Source organism: Ovis aries, chromosome 5 (genome assembly GCF_016772045.2).
Source record: "Ovis aries strain OAR_USU_Benz2616 breed Rambouillet chromosome 5, ARS-UI_Ramb_v3.0, whole genome shotgun sequence".
NCBI classification, from domain to species: Eukaryota; Metazoa; Chordata; class Mammalia; order Artiodactyla; family Bovidae; genus Ovis; species Ovis aries.
The window spans coordinates 61,596,434-61,621,013 of NC_056058.1; the positions used below are offsets into that span (position 1 = coordinate 61,596,434).

The window sequence follows — 24,580 nt, forward strand, 5'->3', positions numbered from 1 at the left end:
ATGCTCTGTTAATAATCTACCTTTGATCTGTGAAGTAGAGAAGACATATTTTATTATCTTCATAAGTGAAGAGACTGAGGATTAGAGGCCTAAAATGATGTGACAAGAAACTGTGCTATTTCACAGAATTCTAGAACTCTTGAGCTCATCTTGTTTAAACCTGTCATTTTAAAGAGGAAATTTTTTGCAGGGAGAAGGCATCGTTTATTCATTGTTATATATTGCGCTAGTAATAGCATCAGGGTTAAAGCATACTATCTTTTAATCACATTTATGAACAGATTGACTAGGTAAGGGGCACTATTTATAGGTACATGTCATGTGATATTAATTGATGCCCGCAATGTCAGAATGACTAACAGATCTTCTAATCCATCTTAACTCCTTGATTGTCTGCAAATATGGCCATTGGTTAGTTACTAGAGGAAATCTTTGCTATTATTTCCAGTGTGAGCAGCTTTAGATTGGATTATAGGAAGATATTTGAGGGTTTATCAAGATTCTTTATTAACACTTGGAATGAGAAGTACAATACAAATAGATTGTCTTGCAAGTATACTTGAAAAAAATTTGTCAAAACCAGCAGGGAAATGGATTCCCATCAAACACTAGAGACGCTAGAGGGGGATAGAGTCTCATTGACCTCACTGAGTCTGAGCTTCTTGGGAGTGACTGGGGTGCTAAGCTTTTGTGATCTGACAATGGGATGCCAACATTCTATGTGTAGCTATGGTTTCTGTGATTACTTTTCCTCCTATTGAAACAAATCAGTCATCAGCAGAACACTTACTTTCAGTAAAACTCTAACAGTTCTTTCCTCATCTAAAATCTCATGCCTCGCCAGTGATAGTTTCAGATGTTTTTCTTTCTTTTCCTCTGCAATGACACCCTAATATTGGTGATGATACTTAAAAAAAAGTAATAATGACTCATAAAAACTCTCAGTCACTAAACAACAACAACAAAAAAGATGGCAGTATTAAGATTCTTTAGAGATTTGGCAGAAATTACTTTTTTGTCATCATTTTATGTACTTTATCAAAAAACTTGCTGTAAAGCTTGGTGATGGCTCAGAGAGAAGTCTAATGCACATGAAATGTTGGATATTTCATCTTAAAATGCCACTGTCTCTCTCAGTGGAAGAGAAAAATATATACTTAGGATTGTGACAACTGCTAGACAAAGGATGCATAATAACACTTCTGGGGAGCACTTGTACACAGGCTATTGTGGATGAATAAGTGGAGCTGTCCACGGGACTGGACAAAACCCAAGAATCTGTGCAAAGCCATCTGGAATATTTAGGCCTTCACAATGGGGGCAATCAGACCTCCTCTACGAGGGCTGATTGCTAGTCTTGTTAACAGGGAGGAGTTGGTGATCAATGTATTCAGTTACAGCCTGACAACAACTTTTAGTAAATACAGTTTTAAGGAAGGAAAAGTATTTTAGAAAGGAATCGGTGTTTATAGTGTTGGAAAAGTTTTGTGCTTTGCTTCCTCTCTAGTCTCCCAGCCCAGGCAGCATTTTTCCTATCCAGTGTCTGCCTTTTTTCATAGTAAAATCCACAGGATAAAGAATACTAGAATCTGTAGGGCACAGGATGTTTACTTCATAGACATGTGTGCGTAGGAGTCTATTACAGTGGAGGTGACTGCGTTTAGTGCTTATGCTGGGACAAGAATAGATAGTCACGTATGCATGCTTATTTTAATTCAATGAATTAAAGTCCACTTTTAGCAGTTTCTCATTTGGGGCAGATTTAGAAATATTCCAGGCACAGTGCTAAATGATGTTGGAGTTAAAGAGCAAAAATTCACAATCCCTGATGTCAGAATATAAAATGATATATGGTGTAACTTGTGCCCTATACCCAATACACTTCACTACAAGGTGAAATAAGTTAAACCCTTTACCCAGAGCTGCAGAAAGTGTAATAGAAATGTAGCCCAAAGAGATCATATATCATGCAAATGAAAGACTAGATGTAGAAGATGGCATTTGAAAGAGTCTTTGACAAGAAGGTCATGTTTAAGTTCCTAGTAATGAGTCATGGCCACACATCATTTTACCTAACTGATAATCTTCTATCTCAATTGTAAAAGAGAAGAGAGGGGCTTAATTTGACAGGGATTTGGGTATGAAGTACCCAAGGATGAAGCCAAGGAATGCCAACAGATAACTGCAAAGTCTTACAACAAACACAGGTGTTTTGTCTAAGCACTTTGTTATGTATAACCTTGTATAGGTTATATATAATGAAAGAAAGCATACAGATTAAAAAACATTAACAGTTTCACTGTTTCTTAATTGTTCAATTGAGTGAGGCACTAGGCAATGTATTTCAATTATTTATTCTGATCATATCTTGTGTTGAAATATATTACATAGAAATATATTCTTGTTTATTATTTTGCACTGAGGGAGAAAAGTATCCTCCCTATCTCCTTGTCATTTATGCTCTGTCCTCCGACTAGAAAGTCTTTACCGTTTATCTTTTTTTGCGGCAGGAATTTATAATGTTTAAGAGCACTTGGGTATAGGGGAAAATGTTGATATTAGATAATTCATTGAGTAAACTGACACAAATTTATTGTGACTGAGGGTCAGTGTGCTGACATCAATTATCTTGAGCAAAATTGCTTTATCAAAATACAAACCAGTGAAGAAAAATTCCCTATTTTCCTTCCCTCAAAGAAATCACTCCTGGACCTTCTGATACAGAGTGCTGAATATTTCTGAAAGTAATTATTCCTCTAGGAAAATCAGCTTTTGCGAGCTTCATGAGTTGTGGGAAGCAAAATGCCAATGAAAAATATCTGATTTTCTGGTTTCAAATAAGACATTTTCCCTTCCTGAGATTGTGGTATTCATCATGGACTAAGGTATGCATAGTTTGGGTTTCATAGCACTTGAGTATATTTGTATAATGTCTTATGTCAGTGGTTCTTAAGCTTGAGTATGCACCAGCATTTCTGATTCAGTAAGTCTGGGGTGGGGTGTAAGAATTTGCATTTCTAAAAAGTTACCAGGTTGTCCTAAAGTTGCTGATTCAAGGACCACACTTAGAGAAAATGCTTCACACTATTCTTTAAAAATTCATTTTACATTTTCATCAGATTCATTTGTCATTAAGCTTCACAAAATAGGAAATGTTGGCATAATTCCTTGTATGTTATGCATGGAAAAAAGCAGGTGCTGAGGTTAATTTGCCAATGTTATTCATATGGTAAATCATTGATAGAATATGGAATCCATCTTCTAACTCTGAGTGTTGGCCTTAGTGATGCAAATTCCTTTTTACTTTTTTTTTTTTTTCCAAATAGGATCCAACTGATAAGTCCCTATAGCTGATAGGTTAAAGAATCTGCCTGCAGTGCAGGAGACCCAGGTTCAATCCCTGGGTTGGGAAGATCCTCTGGAGAAGAGAATGGCAACGCACTCCAGTATTCTTGCTTGGAGAATCCCATGGACAAAGGAGCCTGGTGGGCTACAGTCCATGGGGTCACAAAGAGTCAGACACGACTGAGTGACTTAGCATGCATGATAAGGCCAAATGATAGGATATGAAATTATTTTATTGTCAGGTATGCTACATAGGATATAAATTAGGAACAAACTCCTCTGCCTGGGATTTGAAGTTTTATGATCAGTCCCTAAGCTAAGTTTTTGCCCTATCTCCAAATTATCTATTTAAGCAAACTGGACTTTTCTCAAATGAGGCAGGTTATTTTCTACTTTCAGACAGGGAGATGTTTAGGTTTTTTCCTTCCATCTCTTCTCACTAAAATTATGTTTCTCAGTATTCAGTGATATTGAAGAGGAAAAGTTAAAATTTACATTAATTTCTTGCTTGTTCTGCTTCTGTAACTCAGCTTGCTCCGCTTCTGTAACTCAGCTTGCTCCTTGCAAAGCCTGGATCACGTAAGTCACATAGTCTTGAGAAAATGGAGACTTGCAACAATACTAGAAACTAAAGTTTATCTCACTCACCCTTGCCCTGCTTTTTCAATTGCCCAGCTGCTGTAATCCTGCTTAACCATGTTGTCTGTATAAAGGTCAGACATTCTCCTGCCTTTTCCTAACCTCTGTTATCCCTAGTTTAAACCAGCCTATTAACAGTTAGCATTGCCCACTATAGTCTGATGTCATGCACAGTCTGTAAAACTTTGTAACCCCTTTGTTCAGGGCTCAGAGCTTGGAGTGTTAACACCTCTGCATCTGCCAGCATAAAAAACCTGAGTTTTCCAACTCCCCAAGTTTGGTGCTTGATTTCTCAACAGTCCAACTTCTGCAACAATACATCACTTTTTCCTTAGAATTTTTTTTCAAACTTTTCTCTAGCTGCTTCATCTTCATGTAGTAACTTGCATCTCTTGCATCTCCTGCATTGGTGTGCAGGTTCTTTACCATTTGTGCCACCTGGGAAGCCCCAAGTGCTATGTACAGTTCAGTTCAATTCAGTTGCTCAGTCGTGTCCAACTCATTGAGACCCCATGGACTGCAGAACGCCAGGTTTCCCTGTCCATCACCAACTCCCAGAGCCTACTCAAACTCATGTCCATCACATCAGTGATGCCATCCAACCATCTCATCCCCTGTTATCCCCTTCTCCTGCCACCTTCAGTCTTTCCCAGCATCAGGATCTTTTCCAGTGAGTCAGTTCTTCGCATGAGGTGACCAAAGTATTGGAGTTTCAGCTTCAGCATCAGATCTTCCAATGAATATTCAGGACTGATTTCCTTTAGAATGGGCTGGTTGGATCTCCTTGCAGTCCAAGGGACTCTCAAGAGTCTTCTCCAACACCACAATTCAAAAGCATCATCAATATAAAAAGTCTTTCAATTTATGAATATCCTATATCACTCCATTTTATCCAAGTGTTTTTATGCTATCAACATTTGTAGTGTTCAGTATACAGACACTATTAACATTTCATTAGATTTATAGTCATATATTTCATTATTTTGGAACTCTTACACATTTAAAAATAATTCTGTTTCCAGTTTGTCATTGTGCATATATAGAAATACAATTGAGTTTTGTGTGTTAACATTGTATTCTATGACCTATGTAAAATCAGTGATTAGTTCTAAGAAGTTGTTGTGGCTTGTTGGGATTTTCTCCCATCATATTCCTTCCCAGTCTGTCTCACTTAATATTTCTTGTTTTAAGCTTCCTTTCCTGGCCAAGACTTCCAGTATGATGTTGAATAAGAGGTGAGAGTACACAGCCATGCCATGTTCACAGTCTTAGGGGGAAAGCATTCTGTCCTTCACTTTTATGAAAGTGAAGCATCATAACATCATATGACTATGATGTTAGCCATAATCTTTTATTTTTTAAATTGAAGTATAGTCACTGTACAATATTATATGTTATAGGTGTACAATATAGTGATTTGCAACTTTTAATTGTTATACTCTGTTTACAATTCTTATAATATACTGATTACATTCCCCTTGTTGTACAATATATTTTTGTAGCTTATGATACTCTTCTTAATTCTCTACCCTTATATTGTCGCTTACCTCTCTCCTCTAGTTTGTTCTTTATATCTGTGAGTCTGCTTCTTTTTTTTTTGTTATTTCCTAGATTCTAGTTTTTTGTATTCTTTGGATTTCATGTATAAGTGACGCCATACAGTATTTGTCTTTCTCAGATTTTCTTTTGCTTAGCTTAATAAGCTCTAAGTCCATCCATATTGCTGCAAGTGGCAAAAATTCGCTCTTTTTTATGCTGAGTAGTATGCCATTGTATCTATATACCACATCTTTTTAATTCATCCATCTGTTGATACACACAGGTTGTTTCTGTGTCTCGGCTATTGTAAATAAAGCTGCTTTGAACATTGGGGTGCATGCATATTTTTGAATTAGTGGTTTTGTTTTTTATCTGACTTATACCCAGGAATGGAATTGCTGGGGTCATATGGTAGCTCTCTTTTAAGTTCTTTTTGAGAAACCTCCATACTATTTTCCACAGTGGCTACACCAATTTACAGCTGCACCAACAGTGTATGAGGATTTCCTTTTCTTCACATCCTCACTAACATTTTTTATCTGTGTTCTTTTTGATAACAGCCATTCTGACAAGTGTGAAGTTTTCTTGTTGTGGTTTTGATTTGCTTTTCCCTGATGCTTTGCGATGTTGAACAACTTTTCATGTGCCTGTTGGTCATCTGCATTTTGTTTGGAAAAATGTCTATTTAGTTCTTCTGCCCATGTTTTGATTTTTTTTTTTTTTATGTTGAGTTGTATGAGCTATTTAAGTATGTTGGATAGTAACTCTATTTCGGTCACAACATTTACAAATTTGTTTCTCCCTTTCAGTAAGTTGTCTTTTCATTTGTCAATGGATTTCTTTACTGGGCAAAAGCTTTTAAGTGTAATAAGGTTCCATTTGCTTATTTTTGTTTGTTTTATTTCCTTTGTTTTAGGAGAAAGATTTAAAAAATAATGCTACTTCTGTCAAAGAGTGTTTTGCCTGTGGTTTCCTCTATGAGTTTTATGGTTTTCAGTCTTACATTTAAGTTCTTGATACCATATACAAAAATAAATTAGACTTAAATATAAGACTGGAAGTTGCAGTCTTGATAAAGATATACCCTCTTTCAGTCGAGGAAGTTCCTGTCCATTCCTACTGTGCTTATATTAATAGTGTTATCATGAAAAGATGTTGTTTTGTTAAAAAGCTTTTTCTGTGTCCATTTATATTATCCTGTAGCTTTTATTCTTTAGATTATTAATATACTGGGTTAAATAGATTGATTCTCAAATATTGAACCAACCATGCATTCCTGTGATAAGCCACACTTTGTTGTGTTGTATCATTCTTTTCATGGAGTGTTGGATTATACTGCTAACATTTGGTAAAAAATTTTATCTTTAATAGAGATGTTGGCTTTTACGTTTGACTTCAAGAGCTATCATCTGTTTTTAAATTTTTATTTTATGTGTTTATTAATGAGTTAGCTAATACAAACAAAATAGGCAGAAATATGATTTCCATAATTTTGAATCATATAGACCTAGGTATTGAGTTCACTGGGAGGTGATTAATGTCATTACTGGATTCTGGTATTAGGGTAACAGATCTTATACAAGCAGTAGAGAAATGTTTCCTTATTTTAAGTTTTCTAAATATATTTGGTAGAATTGATGTTATTTCTTCTTTTAATATCTGGTAGAATTTATCAGAGAAACCATTTGGGCTTGGGATTTTTTTTCTAAAGATTTTTAAGTATGAATTCAATTTCTTTAATGATTATATAACTACTCATGTTATTCATTTCATTTCTCTTGCATTTGTATTTTTTAGCAAGCTGTCAATTTTATTCAAGCTGTTAAACTTATGTGCATGGAATTTTTTTTATAATATATGCTTATTTTAATGTCTGCAGAATCTGTACAGGAATCCCCTCTTTCATCTCTGTCTCTCTCTCTTCCAGTTTTGTCAGAGATTTATAAAGTTTAAAGACCTTTCGGAAGAACTAGCTTTTGGTGTCATTGATTTTTCTCTATTTCATGTGTTTTATATTTTATTGACTTCCCTTACCTTCATTATTTCCTTCCTTACATTTGCTGTTATTTTTCTACTTTCTTAAGATGAAAGTCTGGATTACTTACTTGAGATCATTTTCCTTTTCTAATGGAAACATTACTGCTATACATGTACATGTACTATAAAGTACGGCTTGCAGTACTTTAGCTGAATTCCACAAATATTGGAACATAGTATTCTCATTTTTGTTAAAATCACAATATTTTCTAATTTTCTTGGAGACTCCTTGTTGGATCTGTGGATTATTTAATTTTCAAGTATTTGGAGATTTTATTACTGTCCTTCTGTAACTTAGTCCTAGTTTACTTTTATTATGGGCATAGAAATTGCTGTGAATGATTTCACTTCCTTAAAATTTGCTAAAGTTTGTTTTATAAACAGAGAGATGATGTATCTTGTTGAATATCCTGTGTGCACTTGGAAAGAATATGTATTTTACTGTTGTTGGATCAGTGTTCTAAAATTGTCAATTAGATTCAATTGGTTGATGATATAGTACCATTATTCTATTACTATATTTTTACTGATTTATTTACCTGTTTTATCCATTACTGAGAAAGGACTGTTGAAGTCTCCACCTATAATTGTGGGTTTGACTCTCTACCATCAATTGCTGCTTCATTTTTAAGCTCTATTATTAGATGTATATGCAATTAAGTTTATTTTTATTCTTTGTGGATGTCTTGATCCTGTTATCATTATTGTTCTTCTTTTTCCTTGTTACTTTTCTTTGCTCTGATGTCTCATTTGTCTTTCATTAACACAACCCTATTTTGGTTAATATGTGTATGATATATTTCTTTTTCATCCTTTTGGCTTTTAACCTAATTATATCATAACATTAGAAGTGATTTTTCTCAGAGATATAGCTAGATCGCTTATCTACATTCTGAAAACCTTTGATTTTCAATTTCTTCGGTTAGGCCATTTAAATTTAACATAATTATTGACATGTTTGGATTTAGGACTATTATTTTATTATTTGTTTTCTATTATCTCTTTTTTTGGTTTCTTTGTTTTCTCTGGTGTTATTTGAATATTTTTTAAAAATACTCTATCTACTGTGTTTTTAAACTTTACCTTATTCTATACCTTTGGTAGTGAATTCACTTGGGATTATAAGAAAATAATTAACTTCCTTGTAGAATCAGTATTTTACCACTTAAAGTAAAATATTAAAACCATATAGATTTATTTTTCCTACTCCCTTTATGTTGCAGTTTTCTTAAGTATTATATACACAACCATTGAAAACCTCTTTAAACCATTATTTTAATGTTCAGCAGTTCAACATATTATTTAAAAGTACCCTCTGGGTCCATACATATTGTTGTGAATGGTAAGATTTCATTCTTTTTTATGCCTGAGTTATATATAAGTATCTCATCTTTGTTTTATATTGCTTCCATATCTTGACATAAATAATATTACAATGAATATAGGGTGAGCGTATATATACTTTTAAACTAATGTTTTTGCTTTCTTTGGAAAAACATCTGAAAGTAGAATTGCTGACCTAGAGGGTATTATGCTAAGTGAAATAAATCAGAGGAAGACAAATATTGTATGATTTCAATTACATGTGGAATCGGAAAAACAAAACAAAACAGAAACAAACTCACAGATACACAGACCAAACTCGTGGTTGCCAGAGGAGTGGGGTAGGGTTGGCAAAATAGGTGAAGAGAATTGCAGTACATACTCTCAGTTATAAAATAAATAAGTCACAAGGGTGTGATGTAGCACAAGGAACACAGTCAACAATACTTTTGTGTGGTAATAGATGTCAATTAGACTTACTGTGGCAATCTTTTCACAATGTATTTGATTGTCAAAAAACTACATTGTACACCTGAAACTAATACTGTACACCAACTATATTTTGATAAAAAATAAGTGTCTGAGGACACAGATGAAAAACCAATAGAAGAGTAATATCATGTATTAATCATATATTTACCACTTCTGTTGCTCTCTATTCATGCCTGGTATTCCAGGTTTCCTTCTTACATCATGTCCCTTGAAGAGCTTCCTGTAGCAATTATTTTAGAGCAATGGTTTATGAAAATTTTGTTTCATCTGAGAATCTCTTTGTTTTCATTCATGAAGGATATTTTCTCTGAATACAGAATTCTGGTTTTGCAGTCATTTTCTTTTAGCACTTGAAATATATTGTTCTATTTTCTTGGCTCTGTGATTTCTAATGAGAAACATGCAGCTATTTCAATTTTTGTTCATCTATAAGTAATGCATAATTTTACTCTGCTTTCCGTATTTTTCTTTGTGTTTAGTTTGTAGTGTTTGTGATTTTCCTGGCATGGATTTCTTCATGTTTATCCTATTTTGTATATTCTGAGATTACTGAATTTGTAGGTTTATAAGTTTTCCTCAAATTTAGGAACTTTTCAGTCATATGTCTCCAAATATTTTTATTATGCTGTACCTTTTTTCATCTTACTCTGATTCTTTGACATGAATGTTTGACTCTTTGGCATTGTTCTGCAAGTAACGGATGCTCTCTTAACTTTTTCAGTCATTTTCTTCTATTTTTCACATTAGATCATTTTTAACTATTCCCTCTGTCCTCTTCATTCTGCTATTTGCCTATTTAGTGAATTTAATAATACTTCAGTTATTCTGTTTTTCATTTCTATTTTGTTCTCCTTTACATCTTCTATTTCTTTTCTTAAACTTTTAAACATTCCAGTCATATCAAGAGTGTTCACAATTACTTGGAGTTAAAGTCTGTCAGACAATTACAATATCTGGGTCATCTGGGATTGGTATTTCTTAATTGTCTTTTTCCACATGAAGTGAGGTTCTCCTGATTATTTAAATGCCATGTAATTTTGGCTTGTATTCTAGACTTCTTAAATTTTATTTTGTGAGTCTAGTTCTTATTTAAGCCCTTCAAAGAATTTCATCACTTTTGTTTTAGCACGTATTAAGTCTGCTTGGGTTTAGGCCACAAGTCTTGAGCAGTTTTATATAGACAGTTGTCTCAGTGCCATCACTTCATGGGAAATAGATGGGGAAACAGTGGAGACAGTGACAGACTTTATTTTTCTGGGCTCCAAAATCACTGCAGATTGTGAATGCAGCCATGAAATTAAAAGACACTTGCTCCTTGGAAGAAAAGTTATGACCAACCTAGACCACATATTAAAAAAGCAGAGACATTACTTTACCAACAAAGGTCTGTCTAGTCAAAGCTGTGGTTTTTCCAGTAGCCATGTATGGGTGTGAGAGTTGGACTATAAAGAAAGCTGAGCACTGATGCTTTTGAACTGTGGTGTTGGAGAAGACTCTTGAGAGTCCCTTGGACTGCAAAGAGATCTAACCAGTCCATCCTAAAGGAAATCAGTTGTAAATATTCCATGGAAGGACTGGTGCTGAAGCTGAAGCTCCAGTATTTTGGCCACCTGATGCAAAAAACTGACTCATTAGAAAAGACCCTGATTCTGGGAAAGATTGAAGGCAGGAGGAGAAGGGGACAACAGAGGATGAGATGGTTGGATGGCATCACTGACTCAATGGACATGAGTTTGAATAAACTGTGGGAGTTGGTGATGGACAGGGAAGCCTGGTATGCTGTAGTCCATGGGGTTGCAAAGAGTTGGACACAACTGAGCAACTGAATTGAACTGAATCTCAGTGTCAGTTCTGTGATCAAAGCCTCTGCAGTGATATTTGGACCTGTCCTTCATGTGTGCCATCTAGTGGGGAACTTATTTTTATTGGAAAGTAATTGCTTTACAATGTTGTGTTGGTTTCTGCTGTACAATGAAGTAAATCAGCCACAGGTACACATATATTCCCTCCCTCTTGGACCTCCCTCCCATCCCACCCCCTCATCCTGCCCACCTCTAGGTCATCACAGAGCGCTGAGCTGAGCTTCCTGTGCTTTATAGCAGCTTCCTAGTAGGGCATTTGTCCCACTATAATTTAGTTCTCAAAGTCTTTGTATGCTGTTTAGAGTCAGATACATACATGTTCAACCTAATTTAAGTCCAGCAGTTCATAAAAAACCATATTATGAAGTCTCTTTCTGAGTTTTTTCCTCTCTACAATCTCCCCAGTACTTTTTGTTTTCCTGGAGTTTTCTTCTCAATCTGGCCAGAAAGCTGAGACTAGTTCTTCTATTCTACCATGCAATTCTGGCAAAAGCATCACAGTTTAGGGCCAGGCAGTGGAAGGATAGAGGGGGAAGAAAATCACTCACTCTTAGGACCACAGTTCCTTTAATCAGAGAGGACAATAGTCTTCCCTTGGAGTTTTGGGTCCTGTGGCTCTTTTTATTGTCACTGCTGCCAATTGCTATAAGATTGTTGGGGGGCCAGGACAAAAGAGAATTGGAAAAACAGTAGGTTTCTACTCTCCTTTCCCACTCCTCAAGTCACTCCTAGAGGTCTTTGAAGAAGATAATGGCAACCCACTCTAGCACTCTTGCCTGGAAAATCCCATGGACAGAGGAGCCTGGTAGGCTGCAGTCCATGGGGTCGCTAGGAGTCAGACATGACTGAGCGACTTCCCTTTCAGTTTTCACTTTCATGAATTGGAGAAGGAAATGGCAACCCACTCCAGTATTCTTGCCTGGAGGATCCCAGGGACTGGGGCGCCTGGTGGGCTGCCGTCTATGGGGTCGCACAGAGTCGGACACGACTGAAGCGACTTAGCAGCAGCAGAGGTCTTCTCTGGGATCTCTCTTGGTCCAATTAGTTCCCACTTCCCAATTTTGAACCATGTTGAATTTAGATATGGGGATGATGCAGGAGGAAAATGAGTGTGGCAGTTCTACTTCCAGTTGGGTGGTACTGGAAATTGTGCTCTCCTTCCTCAGTCTGTCTGCCACTTTGACTTGTTAGAGTCTTCAGTAACCACTGCATGAAACAAAGAGAACTACTTACCAAGAGTTGAGGAGGGGGGCAAGTGGAGAGATGTTCACTTGATGTAAAATTTCAGTTATTCAAGATGAGTAAGTTCTAGAGACCTGCTGTACAGTATAATTAGCAATACTGTGCAGTCCACTTAAATTTTGTTAAAAGGGTAGATCTCATGTGAAGTGTTCCAAAAAAGAAGAGGGGACACAAACTTTAGGGGTAATGGATATGTGCATTACTTTGATTGTGGAAATGGTTTCATAGGTGTATGCTTATATGCAAACTCTTTTAATTATAGGATTAAATATGTGCAGTGTTTTTGTATATCAATTATACCTCATAGCATGCATGTTCCCTCAGTTGTGTCTGGCTCTTTGCACCCTCATGGGCTATAGCCCACCAGGCTCCTCTGTCCATGGAATTTTCCAGGCAAGAATACTGGAGTGGATTGCCATTTCATTATCCAGGGGATCTTCCTGACCCAGGGATTGAACCCGTGTCTTTTGTGTCTACTGCTTTGGCAGGCAGGTTCTTTACCAGCGGAGCCATCAGTTAAGAAATAACTGCTGCATGCATTTTGCCCAGACACTTTAGCCACATTTAGTAGGAGAGATAGAGCAGTGTGTGATTACTTTCTTACGCAGAACCAGAGTCTCCTCACAGCCATATGATCTTTTGTTTGCTGAGCAGCATGTGGTATATTTTTGAAACCTCATGGGCTTGTATGTATGAATCAGTTTCACCACTGGTGGAGAGTCTTTGTGATAGTAGGACATAGTTTCTTACCAGAGTTGTGTGACCAGCAATGCTTAGAAGGATGTCTACATTATTCGCTGTTACTCAGAAACTACTCGTTGAATCAGTTATTACATAAAATCAGTTAACTTCCCCTCTGGATCATTTTCATTAAGCCAGTCTAGGGGAAATCCAGATGTTTTGAATACAGTTATGAATAAAATGAAATAGTCATTGTGCATTCATCTCTTTACCAGAAAATCAAGACCAAGACTTGCACCTAAGTTAAGTCCTCTTCTAGGAAAGAGAGTGAGGGAGGAAGGGAAAGAGAGAGGGAATTAAAGAAAGGACCTACATACCCAGTTGTTAGAAGATACTTAACGTCACTAAAAATAATGTCTAAAATTGATTTCCTAAGGAGAAACTGCTAAAATACCTACAGAGGGCCCTTCTGTCATTAGAGTTACATTAAATTTTTTAATATCATGATTTGACTATTACATAATTTGCATTGGTAAATCAAGCTATGACCAACTTAGACAGCATATTAAAAAGCAGAGACAGTACTTTATCAACAAAGGTCCATCTAGTCAAAGCTATGTTTTTTTTCCAGTAGTTATTTATGGATATGAGAGTTGGACTATAAAGAAAGCTGAATGCTGAAGAATTGATGCTTTTGAACTGTGGTATTAGAGAAGTCTCTTGAGAATCCCTTGGATGGCAAGGAGATCCAGCCAGTCCATCCTAAAGGAAATAAGTCCTGAATATTCATTGGAAGGACTGGTGCTGAAGCTGAAACTCCAAAACTTTGGCCACCTGATGAGAAGAACTGACTCATTGGAAAAGACCCTGATGCTGGGAAAGATTGAAGGCAGGAGGAGAAGGGGATCACAGGATGAGACGATTGGATGGCATCGTCTTGGATGGATATGAGTTTGAGTAGGCTCTGAGAGTTGGTGATTGACAGAAAATCCTGGTGTGCTGCAGTCCATGGGGTCGCAAAGAGTTGGACATGACTGAGTGACTGAACTGAATAATTAATGGATAGATCAAGCAACTTCAGAACCACCTTTATTAATTTGATAGAATTTATTAGACAAATATCAAACTCCTGCAGTATGAAAATCTCTTGATAATGTGAAGGGATGAAAAAAATGAGTGAAATAATTAGTTTCCTCCAAGATAGAGGTTGACAGACTTTTTCTTGAAAGGGCCATATACTTAATGTTTTTGACTTTTCAGGCAGTGAGATCTCTGTCACAGCCACTAATTTAGTCTGGTAACAATGCTGCTTACAGAAGTCTTCCTGGAAAAGATAATGGCTGAGATAAGTTCTGAAGTGAAAGTAAAGTTAGATGAAGAATTTTCATAGAGAAAAGAGCAGAGTTAAAGTACATTTTATTAAAAGGAGATAATATGAGCAGAGTTATGGAGCTATACATAAAGAATTACCCATAAATTTGGATTTTTCTGAAGCCTTAAGGAAAAGGCCAAGAATGAGTTGTTTTAAGCAGGTGTGGAGCTCAAGGGAGAGATGAAGTTGGAAAAGTTGGTCACTAGGTATCCAGCAAAGTATGTTAGGCAAAGCTTCAATGTGTTCAGGTTTTCATTTTATAAAAATACTTCTGGGACCATGTAGAAGAATGGTTGGGAAAAAAAAAATCAGCACAAGAGACAGTCACATTATTAGGAGGCTATTCAAAAGAGGATTGATATCTAAAAACAGAGTAGCCACGAAAGACATTAGAGGTACAAAAATCAGATTCAAGAAGCATTTAGAAGACAAAATCAGTACAATTTCTAATGACTGATTAGAAGAATAATTATGCTGTATATAAAGATGAGAGAATGATGAGAGTAAGGGATGAATTTTAGATTTACAACTTCATGGTACCACCATATGACATCTAGAATATTTATAGGAAAAAGAAAAAGCAATTTGCATGGGAGAATGTGAATTTAGATAAACTGTGTTTCAGGCAGGTGAAGTTGAACAAACTGTGGTTGAATATACATAAATAAAGGGTTAAAAAAGAAGCATGAGTATATAAAGAGAAAGCAGTTTCTGGAGGGAAAGACTGAGGAATTCTCCAGTAAATTTAATTTCTCCAGGGATGTTGGACTACTTGATCTGAGAAAGCATTGTAGAACTGATCCAAAATTATGAGCTTTCTAAATGTGTGTGGAAATCAAGTGAGATGGAAGACAGGGGAAGAAAGCAAGAAGTGTGCTGAGCACATCATCATTTCCCTGCTATCACTGGATTTTTTTTTTTTTTTTCCTGTCTGGGTATCTTACCTACAACAATGCTAGATTTTATGCTATGACTTTCAACAGCCTTCAGATGATTCTTTCCTTTTCCTCTCTTTGTGATTTTAAGGCAAAACAGAACACCAGTATCGGATGGTAAACATTTTCCATCTTTAGTGAACAATAATTGACAAATATAACTGTACATATTCAAAGTATAGAGTGTGATGATTTGATATACATTGTGGAATAATTACCAAGATCAAGATAATTAATAAATTCATCTCCTCACATAGTTAACTCTGTGTGTGTATGTGTGTTTGTTAAAAATGCTTAAAATCTACTTTTAGCAACTTTCATTATAAAATGCTATATTAACTATATTCAAAATGCTGTACATTAGGTACTCAGAAATTATAATTTAAGGTTTGTACCCTTTGATCTGCATCACCACATTTCTTCCTCTGCTTCAGTCCTTGGTAACCACAAATGTATTTTCTATTTCTATGAAATTGGCTTTTTTTCCCCCTTTTCTCTCTCTCTCTCTCTTTTTATACAGTTTCCACATGTATGTGATACTTTTTGATTCCACATGTAAGTGATATTATAGGGTATTTGCCTTTCTTTGAGTGGCTTATTTACTTAGCATAATGTATGCCAGGTCCATCCATGTTGTTGCAAATAACAAAATTCCTGTTTTTATGGCTGAATAATATTCCACTACATATATGTGATATATGCGATATAAGATATAAGATATAGGATATATATACAAAGAGAAATCATGTATTTATACACATATATACAGGTGTTCCTCCACTTAAAGTTGGTTTATATTCTGATAAACCCATCATCAGTTGAAAGTATCATAAGTCAAAATATGTTTGTTACAACTAACCTATCAAACATCACAGCTTAACCTAGCCTACATTAACTGTGCTCAGAACACATACATTGGCCTACAGCTGGGCAAAATCACCTAACACAAAGTCTATTCTATAGTAAAGTGTTGAATATCTTATGTAGTTTATTGAATACTATAATGAAAGTAAAAAACAGAATGGTTGTGAGAATACAAAACCACTGTACATATGAGGAGGGTTTTTACCCTCCTCACCCCATGGCTGGCTCACTGCCACTGCCCAGTATCACCAGAATGCGTGCATGCCAAGTAGCTTCAGTCATGTCTGACTCTCTGCAATCCCATGGACAGTAGTCTCCTCTGTCTAAGGGATTCTCCAGGCAAGAATACCAGAGTGGGCTGCGTGCCTTCCTCCACGGGATCTTCCCAACCCATGAATCAAACCTACTTTTTAAGTCTCCTGCATCAGCAGGTGGGTTCTCTACCAAAGAGGCACCCTACAGCATATTACTAGCCCAGGAAAAGGTTAAAATTCAAAACTTGAAGGACTGTTTCCAGTGAATGCATATTACTTTCATGGCATTGTAAAACTGAAAACTATAAGCCGAACCATTATAAGTTGGGGACTGTCTGTGTTCATACATCTCACATTTTTCTTATCTATTCATCTTTTGGAGGATATTTAGGTTGCTTTAGTATCTTAGCTATTAGGAATAATGCTGCAGTGAACATGGGTGTGCAGATATCTCTTCAAGATACTGATTTCGATTCCTTTAGGTATATGGTAGTGGTTTAGTTGCTAAGTCATGTCCAACTCTTATGAACCCATGGACTGTAGCCTGTGAGGCTCTTTTGTCCATGGAATTCTCCAGGCAAAAATTCTCTAGGTGAGTTGCCATTTCCTTCTCCAGGGGATCTTCCAGACCCCGGAATCGAACCTGGGTCTCCTGCATTGCAGACAGATTCTTTACCGACCGAGCTATGAGGGAAGCCCAATATATACTGAGGAGCAGGACTGACGGATCATATGGTAGTTCTTTAGGTTTTTGAGGAGTAGCCATACTGTTTTCCAAAATGGCTGTACCAATTTACATTACCACCAACAGTATGTAAGATCCTCTTTTCCCCATATCCTCACCAATATTTGTTTTCTCTTGTCTGTTTGATAAATAGCTGGCTTCCCTGGTGGCTTAGATGGTAAAGAATCTGCCTGCAGTGTGGGAGACCTGGGTTTGATCCCTGGGCCAGGATGATCCCTTGGGGAAGGGAATGGCAACCCACTCCAGTATTCTTGCCTGGAGAATCCCATTGACAGAGGAGCCTGGCAGGCTACATACACCCTTCGGGGTTACAAAGAGTCAGGCCCAACTGAATGATTAACACTTTCATTTTCACTTTCTATCTTAACATGTGTGAAGTGATATCTTATGATGCTTTTGAGTTACATTTCACTGATGATTTGTGATGCTGAGCCCCTTTTTATATATCTATTGCCCATTTGAATGCCTTTGGAAAAATGTCTGTTTGGGTCCTTTGCCCATTTTTTGTTTGTTTTTGCTATTGAGTTGTATGAGTTCTTTATATATTTTGGCCATTAAACCCTTTTAAATGTATATTTTGCAAGTATCATATCCTCTTCTGTAGATTGTCTTTTGATTTATTATTTACTTTGCTCTGCAGAAACTTTTTAGTTTGATACACTCTCATTCACTTATTTTAATAGTTTCCTATGCTTTGGGTGTCTTATCCAAGAAATCATCGCCAAGGAAACTTTTTTTTTTTTTCTGTTTTCTTCTAGAATTTTTATGGTTCTGGGTCTTACATTTAAGTCTTTGATCCATTTTGAGTTAAGTTTTGTGAGTAGTATAAAGTAAGTGTCCAGTTTTGTTTCTTTGCATGTGACTATCAAGTTTTCTCAACAGCATTTATTGAAGAAAGTTATCCCTTTCTTATTGGATGTTCTTGGCACCACTGTCCAAAATGAACTGACCATATATGCATGGATTTATGTCTAGGCTCTCTGTTCTGACCTAATGACCTATTTGTCTGTTTTTATGCCAGAACCATATTGTTTTGATTACTACAGCTTTGTAATATAGCTTAAAATCTGGAACTGTCTACATTTAAAAATATATCATCACAAATAATGGTATGGTAATATACTAACTTGAGAGCAGATGTCAAGAAAGTAAACTTGAGCAAGTATTTTCAATGTAGACTTTCTCAAGTTTTTTTATTGCCATCTGCTTGAAAATTACAGTAGTACCTCAGCACATAAATATAGGGATTGGTGCTTCTCTGGTGGCTCAACCAGTAAAGACTCTGCAGTGCAGGTGGGGCGTGGGTTTAATCCCTGGGTTGGGAAGATTCCTGGAGAAGGGAATGGCTACCCACTCCAGTATTCTTGCCTGGAGAATTCCATGGACAGAGAAGCCTGGTGAGCTACAGGCCATGGGGTCTCAAAGAGTCAGACGTGACCAAGTGACTGACACACACACAGAGGGATTAGGAACGTGCCCTCTAGTGTTGGGAGACAGAAAACTTGCACAATAGTAAGCAGTGGTCCTCACAAAACAAATAACATGCTCTTTTCTTGATATACACAAAATAAAAGAGAGCAAACCTAAAGGAAAACCAAACTCCTGATTCAGTTATACCACTGTCCTGCACTTTATTAACTTGCTCAGTTCTTCCTACTTTGTCATCTCTAATTCCTAAGCCAGAAGACCAATATATCTGGAATAAATAGAAATCTTTTCAGTTCATTGTACTTTACCTTGAGGTAGATATTGATTTCCAGATGTCATAGGAACTGTTTCTACTCAGCAAATACATTTCATTCATAGGAATCCATACTTAATCACAAACCATCACACTGAAAAACCCATGGACAGATATGAAAGAGATAAACCATCCTTCCCTATCCATTTTTATCTTCTTTTTATGCTTTAGAGATATAAATTCATTTTGGCTTTCATGAAGAGACTGGAGTTAACAGTTGTTTGCCTGGAGTCATCCTAATGGATGTGTGAGTTTTCAAGTTGTTGAATCTGGATTCAAATGTCAGCTCTTGCACTAAACTATGATTAATGTCTAAACTGAGAAATTTGGATGTTTAAGCTCACTTTCCTTTTTCATATATATATATATATATATATATGGATAATTTAACATAAAATTCATAGAATTTTTGTCAAGATTCAAACAAAATTTTGTAGGTGTTATTAGCTCTTTTCAGAAATGAAAAAACAAGGTACATGAAGTTAAGTATGCTATACAATCATGTTCTTTAATAACACATAGCATATTTGTACTCAGAAGACTTTAGTGTCATATGTTCTTTTGATCTCATTTCTGTATGGGAAAACAAAACTTAGATTTAATTCATGTGTGTTATGTGTGTGTTAGTTGCTCAGTTGTGTCTGACTCTTTGCAATCCCATGGACTGTAGCCCACCAGCCTCCTCTATGGGATTTTCCAGGCAAGAATACTGGAGGGGGTTGCATTTCCTCCTCCAGGAAATCTTCCCATCCCAGGGACTGAACCCTGATCTCCTGCATTGTAGGCAGATTCTTTACCACTTGAGCCCCCTCTAAACTGTTGAGTCAGGTCAACAGAACTGGAATGAGATGAGGTTGGCATATTTCCTGCCCTATAGGAATTTTTGTTCAAATAAATACCATATTCCCTCCGACTTGAAAGGTTTACACACATGCTAATGTGTATATGCACACATACTTAGCAGAGATAGCCAGTCTAGCAAGAAGCCAGAGGCAATCCCAAGATTCTAGTCAGTCAGTGCCACTTCTAACTTCAGTTGCTCTGAGCTGACTTAATTCCATCCTTCTTCATATCCGAGGCAGGGTCTCTGCAGAGACATGGTAGTTCTGAGTCTGTGGCCTCATCTGGTACAAAACTGTTCTCTAATGAAAGGCCTGGAGCCAGAGACCTCACTTCCTTTCCCCAGAGTCTTCACAGATGGCAGAGAGGATTTCTGTTTCACAAAGCAAAAGGGCATGCTATAACAACTACAGTGTCTGCTTCTCGATTCAGTAAAGCAAATTCTAAAGCAAATGCAAAACCTAATGTCCCTCGCTGCTGGCATTGTCACAGTGACTGTGTATTTTCAACATGGTTGTGCCTCCTTTGTGACTGTGTTTAACTCACTGCAGGATCAGACCTTTGCATGCATGGGAGTAATGCTGCAGAAACCCTTGTCCTTTCCTTTTATGTACTATACAGGGATGATCATTAGAATTCCATAGGTTCACCTTCTTTTATAAATGAGGAATCTGAGGCCTAGCAGATTAATAACTTTCCTAAATTTATACATAAGCTGGTGGAGGTATCCTAAAATGGCAGTCACAAGAGGTCTGTATGCCACTGCCCAGGCAAAGTCTCTGCATTGCTATCTGGAGGGCCTGCTATGGTGTGCTCTGTTCATCATGGAGAATGGGGCCAGAGACTCTGAGGTCATGGTGTCTGGGAAATTCTGTGGACAGAGGGCTAAATCCATGAAGACTGTGGATGGCCTATTGGTCCACACTGGGGACCTTGTTAAATGCTATGTTGATGTCACCATGTACCATGTCATGCTAAGACAGGGTGCACTGGGCATCAAGTGAAGATTATGCTGTCCTGCGACCTAACTGGTAAGATTGGCCTTAAAGAAGCCCCTGCTTGACCATGTGAGCATTGGGGACCCAGAGTTGAGACACTGCCAGCCACCTCTGTCTCAGAACAGAAGGATAGGAAGCCAGAGTTGCCTGCTATGCCCCAGCAGTATGCCTGGCATAACAAGGTTTCCTTGACAGCTGGATCTGGAGAGTCTGCATGTTGGTCTATAAAGACCTTAAGTAAAATCTGTTCAGAAAATGAAAAAAAAAAAAATCGAGATCTCACACAAGAGTCTCAGGTTGTAGTTTCCATTTACTCACCTCTAATCATCACTTATTTTTCTCTGAAGCGGTATTTGTTTCAGACCACAGTTTCTCCAAGTATGACGCCTAAGAAATTGCATTAGAATCTCCTTGTGTGCCAATTAGAATGCAGATTCTTGGACCCTGCTCCAGGACTACTATTTTCATGCCCTGAAATTGGAGAATTTTGCATTTTCAACATGTACTTGATGTGATTCCTATGAAATAGTGTTTTAACTTTTTCTTTTGAAATAATGTTAGACTTATAGAAGAGTTACAAAGATAGTACAGATAGTTCTCATGAATATTTCATCCAGCTTTTAAAGTTAACATTTTACTTAATAATACAGTATATGTATCCAAAAATCATATCATTGGACCATTATTCCTACCAACTATGAACTTTATTTATATTTCACCATTTCTTTTCATTAATTATCTCTATGCTGTTCTGAGATCAAATTTAGGGTCCTGCATTGTTTTTAGTTGTTATATATACCAAATTTGGGGTTTCCCAGGTGACACAGTGGTAAAAAATCTGCCTGAACTTCAGGGGACCCAGCTTCAATTCCTCAGTTGGGAAGATCCTCTGGGGAAGGAAATGGCAACCTACTCCTGTATTCATGCCTGGAAATCCCATGGACAGAGGAGCCAAGCAGGCTACAGTCCACGGGGTCACAGTGAGTCAGACATGACTTAGAGACTAAACAGTAACAGCTACAGTGCCTGAATGCTGGCTCTGAAGGCAGCCAAAGGCCCAATTCAAGTACTGATATCAGTTCAGTTCAGTTCATTTCAATTGCTCAATTGTGCCCGACTCTTTGCGACTCCATGAGTGCAGCACACCAGGCCTCCCTGTCCATCACCAACTCATGGAGTTCACTCAAACTCATGTCCATCGAGTCGGTGATACCATCCAGCCAATTCATCCTCTGTTGTCCCCTTCTCCTTCTGTCCCCAAGCCCTCCCAGCATCAGTTTTTTCCAATGAGTCAACTCTTCACATCAGGTGGCCAAAGCTTTGGAATTTCAGCTTTAGCATCATTCCTTCCAAAGAACACTCAGGACTTATCTCCTTTAGAATGGACTGGTTAAATCTACTTGCAATCCAATGGACTCTCAAGAGTCTTCTCCAACATCAGAGTTCAAAGGCATCAATTCTTCGGCACTCAGCTTTCTTCATAGTCCAACTCTCACATCCATACATGACCACAGGAAAAACCTTAGCCTTGACTAGACGGACCTTTGTTGGCAAAGTAATGTCTCTGCTTTTCAACATGCTATCTAGGTTGGTCATAACTTTCCTTCCAAGGAGTAAGCATCTTTTAATTTCATGGCTGTAATCACCATCTGCAGTGATTTTGGAGCCCCCCCACAAAAAAAAATCTGACACTGTTTCCATTGTTTCCCCATCTATTTCCCATGAAGTGATGGGACCAGATGCCATGATCTTCATTTTCTGAATGTTGAGCTTTAAGCCAACTTTTTCACTCTCCTCTTTCACTTTCATCAAAAGGCTCTTTAGTTCCTCTTCACTGTGTGCCATAAGGGTGGTGTCATCTGCATATCTGAGGTTATTGATATTTCTCCCGGTAATCAGGATTCCAGTTTGTGCTTCTTCCAGTCCAGCGTTTCTCATGATGTACTCTGCATAGAAGTTAAATAAGCAGGGTGACAATATACAGCCTTGACGTACTCCTTTTCCTATTTGGAACCAGTCTGTTGTTCCATGTCCAGTTCTAACTGTTGCTTCCTGACCTAGAAGATTTCTCAAGAGGCAGGTCAGGTGGTCTGGTATTCCCATCTCTTTCAGAATTTTCCACAGTTTCTTGTGATCCACACAGTCAAAGGCTTTGGCATAGTCAATAAAGCAGAAATAGATGTTTTTCTGGAACTCTCTTGCTTTTTCGATGACCCAGAGGATGTTAGCAATTTGATCTCTGGTTCCTCTACCTTTTCTAAAACCAGCTTGAACATCTGGAAGTTCACAGTTCACATACTACTGAAGCCTGGCTTGGAGAATTTTGAGCATTGCTTTACTAGCATGTGAGATGAGTACAATTGTGCGGTAGTTTGAGCATTCTTTGGCATTGCCTTTTTGGGATTGGAATGAAAACTGACCTTTTCCAGTCCTGTGGCCACTGCTGAGTTTTCCAAATTTGCTGGCATATTGAGTGGAGCACTTTCACAGCATCATCTTTCAGGATTTGAAACAGCTCAACTGGAATTCCATCACCTCCACTAGCTTTGTTCATAGTGATGCTTTCTAAGGCCCACTTGACTTCACATTCCAAGATGTCTGGCTCTAGGTGAGTGATCACACCATCGTGATTATCTTGGTCATGAAGATCTTTTTTGTACAGTTCTTCTGTGTATTCTTGCCACCTCTTCTTAATATCTTCTGCTTCTGTTAGGTCCAGACCATTTCTGTCCTTTATCGAGCCCATCTTTGCATGAAATGTTCCCTTGGTATCTCTAATTTTCTTGAAGTGATCTCTAGTCTTTCCATTCTGTTGTTTTCCTCTATTTCTTTGCATTGATCACTAAAGAAGGCTTTCTTATGTCTTCTTGCTATTCTTTGGAACTCTGCATTCAGATGCTTATATCTTTCCTTTTCTCCTTTGCTTTTCACTTCTCTTCTTTTCACAGCTATTTATAAGACCTCCTCAGACAGCCATTTTGCTTTTTTGCATTTCTTTTCCACAGGGATGGTCTTGATCCCTGTCTCCTGTACAATGTCACGAACCTCAGTCCATACGTCATCACACACTCTATCTCTCAGATCTAGTCCCTTAAATCTATTTCTCACTTCCACTGTAAAATCATAAGGGATTTGATTTAGGTCATACCTGAATGGTCTAATGGTTTTCCCTACTTTCTTCAATTTAAGTCTGAATTTGGCAATAAGGAGTTCATGATCTGAGCCATAGTCAGCTCCTGATCTTGTTTTTGCTGACTGTATAGAGCTTCTCCATCTTTGGCTGACAAGAATGTAATCAATCTGATTTTGGTGATGTCCATGTGTAGAGTCTTCTCTTGTATTGTTGGAAGAGAGTGTTTGCTATGACCAGTGCATTCTCTTGGCAAAACTCTATTAGCCTTTGCCTGCTTCAGTCCGTATTCCAAGGCCAAATTTGTCTGTTACTCCAGGTGTTTCTTGACTTCCTACTTTTGCATTCCAGTCCCCTATCATGAAAAGGACATCTTTAGGATGTGTTAGTTCTAAAAGGTCTTATAGGTCTTCATAGAACCGTTCAACTTCAGCTTCTTCAGCATTACTGGTTAGGGTATAGACTTGGATTACTGTGATATTGAATGGTTTGCCTTGGAAACAAACAGAGATCATTCTGTCGTTTTTGAGATTGCATCCAA

General features: G+C 37.3%; 1 pseudogene; it reads left to right on the plus strand.

Moving 5' to 3' along the window:
* Window positions 1-20,704: 20,704 nt before the first annotated feature.
* Window positions 20,705-21,313, plus strand: LOC105606728 (small ribosomal subunit protein uS3-like; annotated as a pseudogene).
* Window positions 21,314-24,580: the final 3,267 nt, after the last annotated feature.